The sequence below is a fragment of the Aythya marila genome, assembly GCF_965140915.1.
Source record: "Aythya marila genome assembly, chromosome: Z".
Taxonomy (NCBI): Eukaryota; Metazoa; Chordata; class Aves; order Anseriformes; family Anatidae; genus Aythya; species Aythya marila.
Window position 1 is genome coordinate 23738175 of NC_139080.1, and position 20388 is coordinate 23758562.

Here is a 20388-nt window from a genome sequence, read left to right on the forward strand (position 1 = left end):
CTTTCACATTTCCATGTGTGAGTTTCTCACAGGACTAACTATAAAATTTCCATACCTATATTTATGCCCCAGTGTGGAACTCCTTACCCAACAAGGAAGAATTAACTGGTGCTCATTTTACTCAGCTCAAATTTTAGGCTGCAGCATTATTTTCTTCTTCATATTTAAAGAGTGCGTATAAAAGCCTATAGATCCTCACCTACCTTTCTTTGGGAGTTATCACATTTATCTCAGAACGTCATTCTTCCACACTTTACCACAAATGTAGTCCTGATACCTTCCTGAAGCCTTTAATAGCTACCTGTGAGTCAAAGAACTCAAATGCACGAAATCTGGATGGTAACTCTTTATCAAGGACCCCTGCCATTTCAAGAGCTGCCTATAAGAAACCCTGTGCTCAGAGGTGTGTGGAAAGGCTATACACACTGAAATGCTTCTGAAACTTCAGTGTTCATATAGCCACTATACGTATCAACAGCACTGGAAGGAGGAGGAATGGCCTTTGCTTTCTGAGAGCATGTCTGTGCAGAATGCTGCCTGCTTTGTGTCTACTACTGGTATTTAACATCCAGTAAATTTGGAAGTTTTTATGAAAACTGATCTTGGCATTTGGTGATTTCAAGAATAATTCGTGTTAACTTGTTGTCCCTTCTGAATAGCTGTCAGTTCTTGCATAGAGTTCCATTTTTGTAGAGGCTTCACAAGAAGATGCCCATATTCTGTAAGCGAAAGGTGGACTAAAACATCTGAAATGAATCTCTTGCCTTGGAAATTAAATGTCCAGCACTGAATTAAGGCCTGCCACACTGTTCCACGTAATAACAGAAACTGGTCTTGAATTTACTTAGCAGCAAATATAAGTCAATTATTAATTCATCAGTCATCTATCACTGGCATGGCAGAGCAAAAGAAACCTAAAGTAGGATTTGAACTAGAGAAAGAAGAAGCAACATATTCACATCATGGAATAATTTTAACTATTTTTTTTTTCCTCAAGAGTGTTATATTGATCCAAACAGAGACAGGGACAATTTTATTTCCAACTGTGTTTTTCTTTCTGACTAGTGAATTACTGAATGACGATTAAACAGGACTTTAATTCTAATTAAGCATAATTTTACTTTTCCATCATTTAAAGAAAACTGTGATTACTGTGACACTGCCTGCAATAATACAAAGAAAATGGGATAGGAAATGGATGTCAAGAGATTATCTAGTCCACTATTTCGTTTTAAAGCAGGAGAAACATGCCTTCACTGTTCATGGCAGAGGCTTGTCTTCCATGGTCAGTAAAAGGCACAGCAGGATAAGCCTTTAGGGAGAATGGCAGAAATAAATGTTACTCACAGGTGCTGAGAACTGAATTGCACTCACAACAAATTCCACTTTCTGGAGAGGATGATACAGTAAAACACAAAGTTCATCTCTTAACACTAACTGTCCTGCATTGTTCCTTTGGTCCATTTCTTACAAAAATTATAAATTACCCAAGGTTAGGCCCAGTTTCTCTACTTCTTTTCTGAGGATTACATGATACTCACTATACAGATGGCTACAGAAATTGAATGACAGGATAAACCAGCCTTGAGGATTTAAGTTCAAAGGGGAAGAAGAATATCCCAAGGCCTTCCCCTTCACCTCCCCCCCCCCCCCCCTTTTTTTTTTGAATCTTTTTTTGTGGGGAGTAGGACATGTTCATTTTGCTCATTTCATTCCTTTCATTCAGAAGACAAACAGCTGTTTTAGCTGTCATTACATCCAGCCTGATAACCGTACACTTTGTTGGTTGTCACGTTACAACTAGGAAAACTTTGCTCACAGTATGCTATTTCAGGCCTGCTGGTCTGTGACACTATCTTTTGAAGTTAGCCATGCACGCACAAAAAGCTAAATCTGGTAAAAATGATTGCATTGCCTTTACTCAGAAAACTACTGCTAATCTGAATTGTGTTTCTACTAAATCTAAATGAAAGTTGCACTTTTTTTTTTTTTTTTTCTTCATGGGTGTTTATATATGTCCCTAACTGTATATATATAAATATATATGATTAATATATATATATATATACACACACATACATATGGCTTACTAGTCAAACTGCAGTACTGTATCATTCAGCTCATCTCTTACTATAAGATTTACCTTTAACTAGAAAATCAAGTGTGTCACATCAAGTCCCCCAAAGTAATATCACTAGACTGGCAGAGAATTTGCTAATTTTTTTTTTTTTTTTTTGGAAATACAATACTTTTCATGAACTTTATTTCACCTGTGTTAACATTATTGGTGTCAAAGAGCCAGCAAATGAACTAAGACACAGTTAACTGAGTACCTTAAAAAAGACCAAGAATACTGAAGCAAGGCTAACAATAAATATCTATAATTAAGGAAAACTAAAATAATGTTCTGTGTCTCCCTTTTCTCATCACATTCAGAAAGAAGATATGGAAAGAGTTGTGCTTAGACAGAGAAAACATCTGTGACATTTTCCATTGAAATAAAAATACTGAGTAAAATCAGTCAGGCAAAAGGGAATTTCTTATGTTACCCATTTAAAGTGACACTATTTGAAGAACTGCAGCTACTCCCATAAGTAAGAGTGAAACCTCGCTACTTCTCTACTGCTCAGTGAAGCACTGATAAAACTTTCAATGTGATATCTGATGCATGTCCAGTTAACACATATATGGTTGCACATCTATGTATAGCAGCCTATTAGCAGTTTAACACTATCCCAAATTATTCTGAGCCTCGATTAAGCTGTTTATTTTCAGTCTGTGACTGAATATTCTGTATAGAAGTCAATGGAGCCAGTTTAGGCTTGCTGAGAATCTGGCCTAAAATTTCTCAGCCTTAGCTATTATGGTGGCTATTTTCAGCAATAAGTAGACTGAAAAAATAAGACTTGCATCCCACAGTAACTATATTTAATCAGAAACACAAATAAGGTAACTTCAGAAAGATGCATCATTAGTGATAGATACAAAGTCAAAGATAACTTTTTTTTTTTTTTTTTTTTAAATAACCTAGGCTCCTAATATGGACCTAGTGTATTTCCTTCCTGCCAAGCTTTTTGCAGAGGTAAGCAGGTAATTACTGGCTGCCCTCTCCAATAATAATTTAAAAATTGTCCAGCTTTCTGCTATGCAAAGCCTCACCAAAGTTTAGCAGATCTATGGAAAACAGAGTCGTAAGAGCATACCATGAGGAAGTAAAGGCTCTCTCCACAAAAATGTGTGGGAGTATCTCTGTTTACCTCAGCAGCACAGAGTTGCTGGGAGTAGACAAATCCGGAGACCACCTTTTTAAAGGGATTTGTAGCTTTGAACAAATGCAATTCACACCTTATCTGTCCATCTGTAGGATAATGCCCGAAGCTGATCTGCACTTGATGTGCAAATGCTAGGTCTAGCATTTGCATGCACAAGTGATATGCAGGGACCCATTTGCACTTACATATGTAGAAGATGACATTTGAAAAACTGGCTCCTAGAATCATTCCTTCTGTGAATGTTATGCAGCCATCTGTACAAAAGTTAGCAACCAAATACTTTGCCATCAGCAGAGTGTTAGCCTTTCAGAAATTACTGGTTGAGAGGAGTTGTGGTTTTTTGTTTTTGTTTTTGTTTTTTTTTTTCAAAGTTCTTGTCAACAGACAACTGGTTTTTGTTTTTGTTTTTTCCAACTAATAGATTTTTTCAACATACTGTAAATATGTTGTTGGTTTTCAGCTGAATCTTTCCTTTTCTCACTATTGCCAAATTTGATTGATCTGATAGATGTTAAGCATGTTCATGCCCTGGGATTTCAGTTTTCTCTGTGGTACGATGATCAGGAATTCTTGTGACATATCCTAGCAGCTCAGCAAGAGAAGTGTGATCTCACAAGGGGCTGTAGCATGTGAAAAGAAACATTACCTCAGACAGCAACAAAGCATTTTGCCAGGGTTGGGGATTCATGGGTGAGGGGGCAGAAATCAATGTTCTTTTTCTTAACCCACTTCCAAAAGAATAATTAAAAAAAAAAAAAAAAAATACAAGGAAAAAATTATTTCTCCATTCATTTTCAATGATTCTGAAAATCCAAACTTGCCACAAAACAGTGCACCTTTCTTCCAGATGAGAACTATTCCAGGACAAAGATCTTTTCCAGAGAAAATTATTGTGACATATTGTCAAATAGATATCTTTACATTAAGATCTATGTAAAGGCAGCTGCTCAAACCAGTTATAAACTGGTCAGCACTCTGTTTTCAATGAAATATGCTGCCACTTGATCAATGACATGAATGGACTAAGGGTGAGATGAGAGAGGCATGAAGGCCAGGGCTATGGATTATGAGAACCACATGTGGAATCTGTGGTCATGGTCTATGCAAAATGCTCTGTATGTTAAATCTATCAGGAGCCACATTGTTGAGACTCTACAGTACACCCAGTTACAGATATTAAACACGCATGTTGTATGTTAGATTACATCTGACTCAAATAACCTAAGTGCAGGTGATAACCAATGAGACAACCCATCGCAGAGTCATGAAAACAACAGTGTGGCAATTGTCCAAAATCTGCTGAAATAGCACACATGCTAGGACAGGTGTTCTCTACCTCCATACTCTATGCCAGAGTAATTAATTAGAAAAGTGGAAGAGTGACTTTTATTTCTCTTTTATTAATCTGTGCAAATACTCATCCATTTTATCCTTTCTCGGTATTTATTTCATATGAGACCAAGGTCACATGTGCATGCATATAAATGGATCAGAGAGATGGACTTCAGTGAAGCATAATCAGTTTTAAAAGCTTCTTCTGGAATTATAAAAAAAATAGAAAAAGGAGAGAGGGAGGGGGATGAGAAGGCCTTTCACACTTTGTCTATACATTTAGGACCAATTTTGATTTCATTTACACAAGAGCAAAACTTGTGTCTGTTGAATCAAACAGAACCTCAACCACAAAACTGAACATAAATAAATAAATAAAATAAAATAAAGAAATATTGCTGGAAGCCAATGTTCTTTCCTTACTTGTAAAGCTTCTCTGGAGAGCCAAGGTGTCTAACAAAGCCTATGCTCCCTTTAGGAGCAGATATTTTAAAATTGCCATTTTTTCTTCCCCACCTTTCCTTCACATTTTGCCGTGTTCTTTACAGGAATACTTAAAGCAGGAGTGAAGTCATCTTATCTCACTTTGGTAGTGCTTCTCCTATCCTATTTCCACAGCATTTTATGCATACTTTCTTATAGAGTGAATTATTACACAGGATGCAAGACAATGACAAATCATGATCTAGAAGCCAGTGGACTTGGTATTTTGTTTTGCATTTGTTTGAAAAATGAGTTTGGTGCCCAGTCCTGCACTAACAGCTGAATCCAGTCAGCAGTGCTTTGTTGTTGCTACCAGAAACCTTTCTGAGTCAGATTTTAGGGAAAAAGGACATCAGGTACATGACAGCTTTTATGAAGTATATGTTTAAAATCATTTCCCCCTCACCAGACTGACATCCATTTCCATAGAAACAGAGGTGGAAATGGACCATTAATAGCCGCGAGTCAATTTAAGCTACTAGCGGTCAATTTCTATCACTGAAAGAGATGTTGAATTAGTGAAAATTGGAGCTCTAAAATGATACTTTAAACAATCTTTGCGTATGTTTTTCTTTGCTAGCCAGGTTCAGTCTCTAGGGAACAGAGTCACAAAGTCACTTCAAGCCAGCAGGAAAGCAGAGGATGAGGATGACTACTCCAGATCACAAAGAACAGATGGAATTAAAAAGCAAAACAAAAGGCAGATGAAACTTTGGGGTTCTAAAATCCCCAAATTAAAATGTTAATTTTAAATTGCACGGACTTGTTTTTTAAATAGTGATTGTTTAATACCTTTGTTTAAAAAACAAATACTCAAGTCCCTTTAGCAACTGCAGTACAGTTCTCAGGATTTCATTGTCCTTGGAAAGGTGCTATTGTAGCAGAAAAGCAGGCATCTAAGTCATGGGGATATTTATTTAATAATCATATATACTGTGACATGTTGTTTTACCAGTGCAATCTTCCTTGAAAGGCTTAAAAGAAACGATTCTGAAGTATCTTTTGCTATGTAATTGCAGAATGCTGAGCTGTAAGAATGCTAGACTTAAGGTCTCCTGAGATTATGGTTTAGCAGCATGGTACAGATACTGAACCTCACATTTCTTTTATTGTGGTGTAGCTCCATTGCCATTAATGACATTACTCCTGCTTTCTAAGCATGAGAAGCTTCCTTTGTGGGAAATCAAGGCAATCAAAACCAGTTTTGCAGTGGCTGCTTTCAAGCCTAAGTGTGCATGTGTTGTGCTCTCTTTGCACATTACATCAACCACAATATTCGACTGCCATTTTTGCTCTTGTGTCTATATGCAGTTAGCAGTCTACATTTTCTTTCTGGAGTTTGCAACCACTGCACAAGGCTTTAAAAAGCACCAGAAATGAGTTTGTGCCGCAAAATCAAACTTCTACTTGAAGACAGAACAGCAACAGTTCTGCATAGCAGTTTGGATGCCTGGGGCTTAGGAGCTTCCCCTCTCTTTGGATGAGTTTCACTCCCCCCACAGATGGTTAAAGGATGAAAATTACATGCTTAGTATTTTTTTTTTCAGGAATTCTGCCTGATTTCTACAGTGCATTGATATAAAGGTCAAATTCCATCAGCTTCTGCCAGAAAATTCTCTGAATTTTGTTATTTTTTTCCAAGACACAGAATGAAACGGAACACTTGCCTGTAAAGTATTTCAATTTCGGGGGGGGTTGTTAGTTTCTTCCAAAAGAAGCATTACCTTTTCATATCATTTGTTAATTTCAGTATTTAGCTCCATTATTTCAGCATTTAGTCTTCAGCATTGGGTTGAGTCCTTTTTTTTCTGTCTCCATAGCTCTCAGAAGTGAGAAAGAACATCGTGTTCCTGAGGACTGCCCAGGACACATGCTTCACAGCTGTGCCAAGTTTGCAGCTGACCAATTGGCCTACGTTGCAAGAAGACTCATTTTCAAAATTTACAATCGTTTTTTTTAATGTGTGCCAGATAGGCCAATTCACTGTGAGACTTCTTTGATTTTATTGACGTTTAGAGCCTCATCCAGTTCCCAGTGAAGTCAATGGGTGCCTTTCCAGTCCTTATAGTAGGACTTGGATGAATCTCCAAGTGGGCAGAACTGTTTCCCGTCACCTTTTTTGCCCACTGCAATTCAAAGGATCTCTGACCGCCTCATTTTGTAACATCAGACAAAGGCAGCTATCCTGGAATTTAAAGGACTTGCATGATCTCCAAAGGTAGCTACCAGATTAAAGGTTGCACCTGACTTAAATTAGCAAATTCCCCACCATTAAGCCTTTCATGGAAATGGCGACACTGATGTAGTTATTTTGTTTGATCTGTCATAGAAATAACATGTACCTTTCAGAATCGTAGGTCCTGTTCCCTGGAGATGGCAGCTTGTCCAGGTGAAGGAAGGTGAACAAGCAAACTTTAGGCATTTAGTCTAAAATATTAAAATCTAATTTTATTAGTACAAATTTTATAACAGTGGAAGCAGGCATAATTCAACCATAAAATGTTTTGATTAGAGTTTAAAGTCTGAAACTATTTCAGACTGAACATTTCAGTTTACAGAGCATATAAACAGACTTCTGAAACTCAGCATTTGCGAAGATGAAATCATAAGCTGGAAGAATCCAAACCCAGATGACATTTGAGTCTGTAGCCAACAATAGCATCCACTCTGCAAAGGAAAACCAGCAGGGGAGCAGCAATGTTAGTATATGTGCTTGTGTGCGGTACATGCTGGGATGCCACTTTCCAGGTAAGTACAAGAAGAAAAAGAAGAAGAAAAAAAAAAAAAAAAAAAGCAGTTTAAGGCTTTTCATTTCCAATCAGACACCAAAGTTTTAGGAGGAAATGAAAGAAAATGAAGCTAAATAATTCCTTTCCCCATTTGCTAGGGAAATTCCCTTTAACAACTTGAAGCAGTTGCATATCACTATGGCATATGTAGGGAGGAAGAGGGAGGCAAGATAGCTCATTTGCAATAAGAACTGGACTTTTTGTACTCTACTTTCTCTCCCTATCTGGATCTCATCCTCCTTTGCCTCTACAGCCATTATAAGGAAATCCACAGAATAGCTATATATTGAAATGATCAATTTTTACAAAAAAAATAAAATATTTGTCACATAGAAGAGTCAGCATACACCATTCCTCCTCCTGTACTTCTGCTGAAAGATCACAAACACCTAATAAATAATTTCTGCACAGTTCAAGTTGTCACTCTCAGTCTTTTGTGGTATCTGAATTCTGGCATGCTTAGGACCATACATTCCTTGAATTTATAGGTCTTCATGCATGTCCATTTGGCACAGCAGAAGTTCTTAGAGTAGCTCTCCTGAAAATAAAAACAAAATCAGAGAGAAAGTTTTCTGTTGCAGTCACAAAGGGGTGTGACTTGACTGAAATGAAGCTAAATTGGGGTGACATATCAAGAAAAGTTTTTAGTAATGTCTACAGGAGCATGAAATGTTACCACAAATATAAGCATGGAAGAAACACCTATTATGCTGTTGTTTGAAGGCACTGAGAACACTCTATATGGATTCATTTTGGCATGAAGATCATTAACCAGAAGTATAATCCTTTTCATTCCCACTTTGTCTACAATCTACCATAACTGAAAGTGTATTAGAAAAAATGGCAAAGGTACTGAAGTGTTTTTCTACATTTCTGCAATGAAAATAGGAAATGCTATGAAATCAGTTAAGAGAAGGATTAAGTCTAAAGCCAAGTAATTATAGAACAAGAGGTATTTGACCACAAGAAGACAATAACAGATTTTCTCTCTCAGCCTTTCCCCTCCTTCCTCCTTCCCCCAAAGAAAACAAGTAAAGACAGGATAAAAATCTATGTCACTGCAATTGTTAGTATTTTCTCTCTGAAATGGTTTTAAATTCCAGTTGTATCATTTCCCAAAGAGAAACAAAAGAGTCAGTCATAACGAGATCGTTCTGTCTCAAATAAAATGACAAGGCCAAAAACAGGAAAAGCAATAGCCTAAGACCCCTGAACATATTTCTTCAAGACAGCTTATTGTCCCTTTATGTTACTTTGTCTTTGCGCTCCTTCCTTTTATCAATCTCCATTCCCACTCTTGCCCTCACCTAGACAAAAGAAGATGAATGTAAGGAAAAGGATCAAGAAATGACTTTTTATGAGCCACTACACCTGTGGATCTCAAAAGTCTACATTTTGTCACCATATCCAAAGTACAAAATACGAAAATAAAGGAAATCTTCCTCAACTACTGCAGTTATTCTATCAGTTAGCTAAAGTAGTAGTCATTGTTTACTTGTAATACAATACCATTCAGAAGGCTTGTCCAGACCGAAGTTTTGTAATCTTTGGTACTGTTTAAGCAGAAAGAAAGGCATCCTGTTCTTCGGGGCAGGAATTGTAAGGTAAAATTAGTGTCTTGAGATTTGGTAACCATTGAGGTAAAAGAGAAGAACAGGGAGGCAGCAGCTAAAACACGTGCTAAAAAAGGGGACTAATGGGACACAAGTCACTATTTCTGCCTAAGACAATGACCATTTCACTTTGACAGCTGATACTGTCCATGGGTTCAACAGCACATTCAGTTGTTTTGTCTCCTTGTCTGAACAAAGGAGTGACTTACACAATGGGAGGGTGTGAGAATGAAAACTGCCAAGTGTGAAGGCAATGCAGCGCTGCACCTGGGGAATGAGGTAGGTGCCAGGGCGGTACATGTGTGTAGCATGTGCGCGTGTGTGTGTGTGTGTGTACACGCATGCACAGTGGCGGGGAGGCCATGCCATCCTTCTTGTTTTCTGTTAGGAAGGTTTCTTTGCTGTACCATCATTTCTTTACTGATCACTAGTACATCAACAGTAGTAACAAAATAGTGTGGCACAGTACAGACCTTTAAATTCATTAGCCTCTACATACTATGTTTCACTGAGTTATTTGGGCAGTAGATACTACACCAACATGCTTTATTTATTTATTGGAAATACACATGTTGGAGAGGGGTTCTGGGCCACACGCCTGAAAACGAGAACCAAGACTGCTGGTGCTGACCAGGGTCTCCTGCCTCTTTTCTTTGTCTCAGCTACACCTACGCAAAGGAAGAGTACAGAAAAATATCCTTAGGATATTGCACCAAGGAGTGTTACTGGTGAGGACACAGCATCCATTTGACTCTGTAATCACCACTGTCTGTGCTTACATCCATGCTGCACATCTTTAAATGGAAGCACAAACTGAACTTCAGGACACAAGGAAATGGCCCTAGAAGGTGATAAGCACACAGGTCCTCTGAAATCCCAACTAGAAGAGCAGGGTTGCTTATTCTGATAATGAAATCCTGTTTTTATGAATATTAATGAAAAGATGAGCCAAAATATAATAGAATCATAGAATGGCTTGGGTTGGAAGGACCTTAAAGATCATATAGTTCCAACACCCCTGCCGTAGGCAGGGATGCCACCCATTAGACCAGGCTGGCCAAGGCCCCATTCAACCTGGCTTTGAACATCTCCAAGGATGGGACATCCACAAGTTCTCTAGGCAAAAGATTTGGGAAAAAAAAAAAAATCCCTCTGAGCTTATTTGTACCAATGGAATCTGTGAATCCTGTAACAGTTCAATCCTATAAATGTTCAAAGAATAAATGAATGGTTATGTTTCTGAAATGTTACTAGGTTCCATATGGGCTAATAATTTGCTTGGAAAGTGGCTGATAAAAATCCTAGACACAGAAGTGAAATTGTAACTAGCTCCTTGCTCAATTATTTTTACTTTCAACACTGCCTCAGATAATATTCATACATTTCCCACTGAAGAATTCCAGCTCTCTTTCTCATAGATAAGCATACCCGCAGCCAAGATGTTCTCATAAAAGATTAAAATTTCTTCCCATATCAACAACAAATTAGTCATTCATTTTCACACTGTTGCACTCTGGAATCAGAAAAATATAAATTATTAAATATTCTTATACTCCATTTACAAAAGCAACTATTTTAGTTAATTGCTAATTTGAGCATGGCTTAAAAACAAATGAGAAAATGTACTGTAAATGTTAGCACTCAAATATATAAAGTGGATTCTACCAGGAGCATTATTAGAACTTAACAGGGAGATTTATTTGAGGGAATAATTCTTCTTAGAAATATCTCCTAATACAAAAAAAGGATTTGCTGAAGACTTCATTTTCCTATATGGTAGTATAAAAATGGATCAAGGTATTTAAGGTAATATTTCTGTGTTATATATGGCTTGTAACTAAGACCACATTTTCTCTCCTCATATAGAGCAGAGTATTTTTATTGGCAGACACAGGAATATGGCAATGTGCACTTGTGACTATTTAAGAAACATGTCCGGTAGCCCAATGATAAATGGCAATGAAACCTATTGACAAGATGAATAATTATGACAAGTCACTTGTCAAAGTAACACTTTAAATTCATAACATTGCAGAAAGGGAATCCTTTAAACAGACCCATCTGCATCACACCCTGTTACTAGCAATGAACCCAGATAAATAAATCACCCCATGGCATAAATACAAGTTTTTCCCCTGTACTCTGCTCTGGTGAGGCCACACCACAAGTGCTGTGTTCAGTTTTGGGCCCCTCACTACAAGAAGGACATCGAGGTCCTGGAGTGTGTCCAGAGCAGGGCTACGAAGCTGGTGAAGGGCCTGGAATGCAAGTCCCATCGGGAGCAGCTGAGGGAGCTGGGGGTGTTTAGTCTGGGAAAGAGAAGGCTCAGGGGAGACCTCATTGCTCTCTACAACTACCTGAAAAGAAGGTGTGGGGAGCTGGGGTTCAGCCTCTTCTCACAGATAACCAGTGATAGGACTAGAGGGAATGGCCTCAATGGTGTCAGGGGAGGTTCAGTTTGGGAATTAGGAGACACTTCTCCTCAGAAAGAGTAGTCAGGCATTGGAACAGGTTGCCCAGGACATCACCGTCCCTGGGGGTGTTTATGGAAAGGTTGGACATGGTGCTTAGGGACGTGGTTTAGTGAGTGACATTGGTGGTAAGGGTATGATTGGACCAGATGGTCATTTCCAACCGTAATGATTCTATGATAAATAAATGCATGCTGGTTCACCTCAGGTGAGAATTTTCAAGTGGGCTTCATGAGGACTTGAAAGAAGGACATGGGACCATGGGATTTGGTTCTTTTGTGGGACTGGCTATTGCAGTGGTTATCTAAGGAACAGTATGTCTTCACATGTAGGTTATGTCCTGAAATTTTAAGTAATGTTCGCTGGAATGTATTCCACTCAAAGCTATCATCCAAAGCAGTGGACACATAAATAAAATACCAGTCAGCAACTTTGTGGCATGATGCAGAAGGCTGCATCTGCCTCTGAAAACAATCAGTTCTGTGAATTAAAAATTATATTCAAACATGAAAGCTATCACGTATAAAGCTCTTTTTTTCTTATTATTCATGAATCAGATTCCTACTGGATTGAGTTGGTGATCCATCACTGTACCACATCAGGATCTTGTCTGGCTCTTCTGCAGGTGAGAGGGCACACTGCTATGGCCAGGTGGGGTGGACAGAACAGATTGCATGCACGACTGTTTATACTCAGATTACAGAATAACCAAAGGCAGGTGAGAATCCAAGACTACTGAATTGGCAAAAACATTAGACTCACCACCCCAGATCTATATTCCACTGGCACCTATGGGAAGAAAGAATTTGTATGCTTATTCTGCTGCTATAGATCAGGTGAAGGATGAAGTTAGCATGCCAAGGGTGAGCTCAACTGCTACAGACCAACTATGCAGACTCTTAGCAGGTCTCTCACCTTTGTTCTGCTCTTCTCCACTGGACCTGTGTGTTGTTTAATGCAGCTTAATGCAGTTATGTAGCAGATATTACTCCCACTACCTGGAGTCTAATTGCAGGGAAAGCACTGAGTCTCAGGCTCTTCATCAAGGAAATCTGCAGCTTAGTCTTAAAACTGACTGCCTACACTTAGCAACAACTCTGAGAGCTACCACACTTCCCTGCTCTACCAAATTGCACCACTGATTCAAGGCCACTTTTGTTAGCCAAACCCTACATCATTTAACAGGGAGAACGAAGCCTCCAAAGGAAATTGCACAGCAACAGTTTCCAGGACAGGGCATGACATAGGCAGTTTCTGCGCTGGGCACAGAGGGGGAACTGGTTTTCCACAGTGCAATCACATTGATTATCAATATCATTGGAATGGAATCTGATTCAAGTCCTTTGCCCACCTCTTGCCACACAGCTCTCCAGCAGTAGACAGTTTTTTCAGTGTCTTCTCCAAAGACAAGTAGAGCTGGGGCTAAGATCTCACTGGTACATCTATCCACAGGGCACAAGACAATTTAAAGTCTTATGGTCACATCTGTTGCACTGAAGACAGCCCTACAGCAAAGCTACTGAAGGAAACTGTCTTTTTAGTTGGAAATGGTAATGAAGGAGAACTTCTCTCTTTTCCTAGACTCACAGTGCCTTCATCACTCAGCATAAGAAATCTTAAGTAGATCTCCTTTGACTTGAGATAGCCGGGGCAGCACACTGAAAATCCTGCTGTCTTTATAGAGGAAGATATGATTCTCGTGTGAATACTGAAGCTTCAGAAAGAATGCTGGCATAGGAAGTGAAATCTATTTCAGAATACCTCCAAAAATTATCTCTCTTCAGCTTTTTCTTGCCAAGACTCACTAAGATTCTATGCAGTGCTGATATTGTATGAAATATAGCACTGTGCAGGAAATAAGCTCACCGGGTTTACTGGAATTACTTAATTTCCATTTTAGCTGTTATACATGTATTATTATATGGGGCCCAGATACAGAGATCAGACATCTATCCAGACTGTCCTTGTTACCACTAGAAATGGTGGAATAAAATCAAATTTGTATTATATAGCCACAGACTTTATATGGAAATGCCACGCTTTATTAAAAATCCAGAATATGTGATATGTTCCAACTCAAAATAAGGTAGGACTCTCAGCGTGCAGTGTATCTGTAAACTCTTTGACTCTTCCTTTGAATGCTTTTTTTTTTTTTTTTCAGCTCACTATTCCATGGTAAAAGAGCTGAAATGCTATTTCTAATGTTCCCTGCATTATTCTGTAGACCAAGAGCAATCACAAATAAATAAATAAATAAATAAATAAATAAAAATAAAAAAATTAGACATAGGGGAAACTTTCAGTGATTGAAAACTGGGATGGATACTGGGCTGTGAATTCAGCAGGCCCTTTCTTCCCCTGGCCATGGAGCACAGCACCATCCTGCAGCACGTACGACACAACACACTGCTCACTCAAGCCCGCTCTGCCTTTCTCTGCTGAAAGCAGAAACACTAGAAGAGCAGCTGCTTACAGCTTCTCTCACAGGTGTATCTACCACACATGTTCCTATAACTCAGTTTCCATCTGGTTTGTATTAGCCACATTTTTGTGCTCCAGCTTCTTCCATGTTGCTTTTATTAACAGCAACCAAGACCCAGTTGTGTCTGTACCAAGGAAGCTAACTCAGCCAAGGCATATCGTAGGACCACCCAACCTGGAGTTTCTCTGGGTAACAATGCATTTGTGAATATCTAAATTACTGCGGCACATGAAAGGTCTCTGTGCAAGTGTACAAACACCAGGAGAAGCCTCTCCCTTGCAGAGATACGAGCCTCCATGGACCACAACTTTCTGCCTTCTGGCCTCAGGTTGGAGGGGACGTAGTCCTCAGGTCCTGTGGGGCAAACTGAGATGTGGGATTTGCTTCCCGTAGTCTAGCCCTTGCATCCAGTCCCCAGTTTTCCATTGTCACAATCCAAGAACAGATTCCTACAACAGACTCTGGAACAGAGTTTCAGAACATGTCATGCTGTCCTAACAGCACTTCCTCTCGTGATCTCCCGAGAAAAGGTTTGCTGTACCAGCAATTCTTCCATGCTGCATTTAACCATTATGGCTCCTGCAGTGCACTTCACCATATCAAACTGTTCCCACAGCCAATACATTTTGGTTTTTATTTCCTATACCCAAACCATCATCATCTTCTGTTTCTTCTAAATCTCCAGCTCTACAAGAATTTATGAAAGTCAAACATTTTTTTGTGTGTCACATTCACAACTTTTTTCTGTTGGCTGCTGTCTCAATCCATTTCTGTACTGACTTCAGGCTATTTCTTACATCTTCAAGGCTGTCACAAGATCCCTGTGAGATCTGACTTATGATATGACACAGCTGATGAAGTACAAGTTCCCCAAATTCCTTTGCTTTAAAAAGCAATGCTTCAGGAAACAAGCCGGAGGGCAGTCCCATCTCTTATGATGCTGGTGACCCTACCACAAACCACAGTTGAATCATATCAAGGGATCTCTTTTCAGCAGCAAGCTGCATGAATAAACTGCACTTCATAACATTGTTTCTGCTTCAAGGAACTGGCACAGACAAACAAGGACAGTGACAGAACAAACCCTCCTCCAGGCCACTTAACTGACTTCATCATGATCGGAGGGGATCCTGATATCTTGCACCAGCCACTGATTTTTGTTTGCAGTCCAAACCCTTTCCCATCCAAGAACAAACAAACAAAAACAACTAAACCCCAAGCCTCTACACTAGTTAACAAATACTGACAGAAATGACATGGCTCTGTTCTAAGTCCAGTTCACTTTCTTTTAAATGCTACTGGAAAGTTCTCCTTTTCCAAAATGCATTGCATTGCCAAAACTAGAAGTGAAATACTTGTTCTTACATGAAATGTGCAGCAACAATGTACAAATTGGTGGGTAATGAGCAGAAACTACCACCCTTATCTTTGAATTTCCATTCTTCTCCTTAGACCCCAAAACCTTATTTTAAAACTGTGGTATTCCCCCCCTTTTCTTTGTGGTTTAACAGATAAAGTCGGAATGGGAGGAGGTTTTACCACTTTTGCTAAATGTAAAAACATTACATTATTCTGTTACTCTGAGGCTTGTAGATAGGATGAAGATGACAACTGAACACCAAGGATAGCATTTTCTTGTTCAGCTAGTAACAGAGGACTTCTTTGGTTGGCTTTTTTTTTTTTTTTTTTTTTTTTTTTTTTTTTCAGTTTAGCAAATACCTGATGGAATTGTTTTGATATAAGCTCTTCAAGTTCTTAGCTCCACTCTGTTCCCAGAATAAATTTCTTATTTTTTCTATTATTTTTTTTCAAAGAAAGTAATTCCTAAACTGTTAAGTTTATAATGAAATATACTAACTCAAATGTATTTGTCAAATCCTACATTTTATATTCTTAAAAAGGTGTCCTAATAGCATATAACAAATAATTGTCCTTATGGAAATAACTTTGAAAGTTAGGTCATGCAAACAAAAATGGGTTCCAAACACTAACTTATCATATAATTGCTTGTTTTACATTGATACTTATTTAATAGTTTTGTCACATTTTTACAATAAGACATATTTTCTTGTTGTGCAGAAACAATGCTGTTGCTATAAAACAACACAGGCAGATGACAAGCACAGAAAAGGAGCAATTGCATGTACATGTGTGTTGGTATGCATGTACACTGCGGAGACCCACGATGAATCACACTGCCCTGTAGCAGCAAGGTGGAACTGCCACTTTTAATATTGCTCTGCTGATCCTACTGGAGTAGTAGTAGGAAGCAAGTAGAAATATAAAGCAGTTTTCTGCCATGTATTCTCACTTGAAAAAAAAGTGAGAGGCAAATGTTCTCAGCCTTCTCAATTAATGGAGACTTAAAGGAGGCTCTCTTTCTGAGGTGCACTTCGCAGCACCTACGTGATCATTTGGGGCTTGCTAGAATGACAGCTGTCATGCTGTGCAGGCAGAAGCCTTGTTGCTGTGCAATTAGTTTGCTACAGAATACCATGATTTAGCTAATTAATCATATTGCAATTTCAAACCACACTTTAGAAAAATGATAGCTCTGGCCCATCAGATTAAACAATAGATTCATTTGTTTAATGCTACAATAAAAAAGAAGTACCTTCCTAGCATAACCAGCAAAAGGAAACTGAATATGCTTTTCTCCTGGCCCTAAACTCCTACTAGCTTCGCAGGATGAGCCCTAATTTTATATTTGCTTCCCAGTACTGTAATTGTTAAAGATGTCACTCAAGATGTATTTTATGTAGGAGCAACAGCACATGTTCCTGCCTGGCAGAATTTGGATTATTCATGCCCATATTGCAGTGAAATTTGCAGGCTCTACAACAACACGTTGAAATTGGCAAGCTTTCCAAGGCTTGGTCTTACATCTTCAGCTCTTTGCAAAAGAAAGGAGGGTGCCATCTATCAAGTACCCATACTGAGACTTACTGTGATCAGTGACTCTTATGAACAATTGATTTAAGGGTCCAGGATATCCCAGATGATTGGTAATAACATGTGATCTCTTCCACCTTGATGTTATTGGAAGAAACTAAGACAATTCTTACTCTGTAGAAGCTGATGCAGCATGACTAGATGGTCCCTGCCTAATTTAGACTCCATCTACTTCTCAGAATGAGCTCACTACTGCAGGATGCAAATTTCCCTAGGATATGATGTCAATGGTGAAACCTACAAAAGGCATCTTTAGGGAAACGGTCTCAACAGAAAACACATCTACAGATAGCCAGGGATATTTTGATACGTTATTACTCACGGGGGTCTTATCACTCCTGGTGGTTGTATTTGGACAATGCTGATCAACATCAAGTGCACAAATGATACAGCGCACATGAAAACTTCCACGATTTCTGTTCATGCTGCAGCTCTTGTCTACACAGAAGACATGAGTCTTGCACGGCTGTCAAGGCTGCACTTTTCTATCACTTAGCGTACAAGCACTGAAAGAGCAGAGGAGGAATTACTCATAGATTTCATAAAAAGTAGAATCTATGTTTATGTAATTTTATATGGCTGAAAGATAAACACAGATGTTGCATTTGCAGATATGATATTTATAATGCTATTTTATCAATTATGTTCAGCTTCAAAGATGGAAAAACATTGTCTATTTATTTGTCTTAATAGCCTGTAGATATGAAAAAATAATTCTGTTAGATTTAAAAAGGCTTCTCAGCAACATGAAAATTTTCATACCAGTCAAAATTATGAGACTAGAGAAAAATTTAAATACATTTTTAAATGTATTTAAATACATTTAAAATTAACTTTCAGATGATTAAAAATAGTGGCTATTTTAAGCAAAATATTTTGAAGACTTCTAATGAGCATAAAATACTTTCTGGCTGTGCTTTGTGCACAGAAATCTCATTTTTCACTAATTCTGTGTTTTAGAAATGTGTTCCAAAGCAGACTGGAGGAACTGCTTGCTAATAGATAAAATTGCAAAGGTATGACCTTCTGCTTTCACAGCTACAGTATTCTGGTTTTCGAATATCAAGTGGGGCCAAATGAGTGATTTTTGGGCCACATGGATTGCTGGTGGAAAAGTTTAATTAAGAGAAAGTATGATTTGTCAGGGTTTGTGTCTTCTTCAGAAAATTAAGAGGTGCATGCACTTTCAGAATGATAAAAGTACTCCAGTGGTCATCTATTCCATCTCTCTGGCCAAGGCAGGACATCCAGAATCTAAGCCAGGAAGCTGTTTGACCAGACTGCCCCTAAAAACCTTCAGCAATGGAGATCTCTCCACCTCCTCAGTCACTCTGTATATTAAGAATGAACCAAACCTGTAGATGCCCACCATAGCACTCACCTCATAAATGAATCACAAACTGGAAATGTCTGTAAATGGAGATTTGGCTGATTAACTCACATACGGACGTTTATTGATGACGTCAGGTTTTTGGCCAAGTAGAACCCATTTTAACCTTCCCACAGAAATGAAATAAAATGCAAATCAAATTGCTCTGCTATGTCCAACATGACTGGCACGCTGTTAATCTGCTTCCTTCCCATTTTAATGTGAAGGCTGTCAGGCTTACTTCTCTGATTTTTAGTATTATAGCGAGCTTTGCCTCTCTCTTTCCTGGATTCCTGTGTCTTATTTTTAGCTCATTCTTTCCCTTTATATGCTAAAGTTCTCTTAAGCAGTGAAGTAACTTGTGTTTCATGCTACTGTTTCATCTTCTGAAACACAGTTAAAAACAGTTTTGGGCAGCAATGTTTTCTTTGTGCTAGCCATGACAGAAAAACAGCACAGTTTTCAGGCATTGGTACTTGTCCTTCCTGTGATCCATTTTATTTATTTTGCATTTAATTCATGCCTACACTAACTATGGTCACTCCTTTGGGAATCTTACATGAGTCACTTAGCAAAGTGTGCTAATAGAACTTCACACTTACACCGTGTGAATTCATTTTCATCTTGAGGAGCATGAAGGATTATAAACATTGATTCCTTTTCAACTTCACTGTTCAAATCAGCTAGCTGAAACCCCACTGCTACAAGATGGTATGGTGTTATCTCAGGAGTCACAGGACTGCTCTAATTTAGTAAATGACATATGTCATCAGCATTTGTCACACCTAAGGTAGATTCCAAAAGTCCCCTGCACTGTCTTGTCTACCCTTGCCCACACTATCCCAAGAGATCACATTCAGCACTGAGAAAAATCCACTAAACTAGGTATCTTACCTTACAAATGGATTTGCCTTCATATCTTAGAAGAAATAGAAGGAAATCTCCCTACTTAAAATGTGCAATCAGAGAAGAAAAATTGAGTTTGCCAGTTATGCTGACACAGATCTGATGCCCTGGGAAGTCTATTTTCCCCACAGATACTCTGTTGACTGCTTGCATTTTTTCCTCTCTTCTCAATCTCCATACTTCAGTATTTCTTAAGATTAAGCTGAACCCTCTTTTCTGGTACAGGAAAGTGAACATCCAGGGTAGATTCCCTACAGCGCTGCCTGACCTTTAATACAAAAAGCTTGCCCAGGGGTAAGATGTAAAGGCTCAAATCAACTGAAAAAATTAAAAAAAAAAAAATGCTCATTTTCATATTGCATTCTCAGATGCAGCCTCTGGCAGAAATGCTCTTTAGGTGATCTCCTGATGGATGGAGACTAAAGTTGTCTTCCTGAGCAAGCACAAGCCTTTATGGCTTGTACCTTCATAATCCTGTCCTCCACCTATATTTCACCTTTCTATTTTTTCTTCTTTCCACTGATTGACAAACAGTCATGGTTACATTTTGCCAGTAACTTCCAGTCAAGAAATATTTTTCTCAAGAAATCTGTATCTAATCAAGCATGTCTAGGTGCATTACTCCCACTATAAGCTTTACGTATAAAAGCTTTATGCAGTCCTCAAGACCTCCTGGAAAGCAGCTGACTGAAAAAGGACACAGGATTTGAACTTATGAA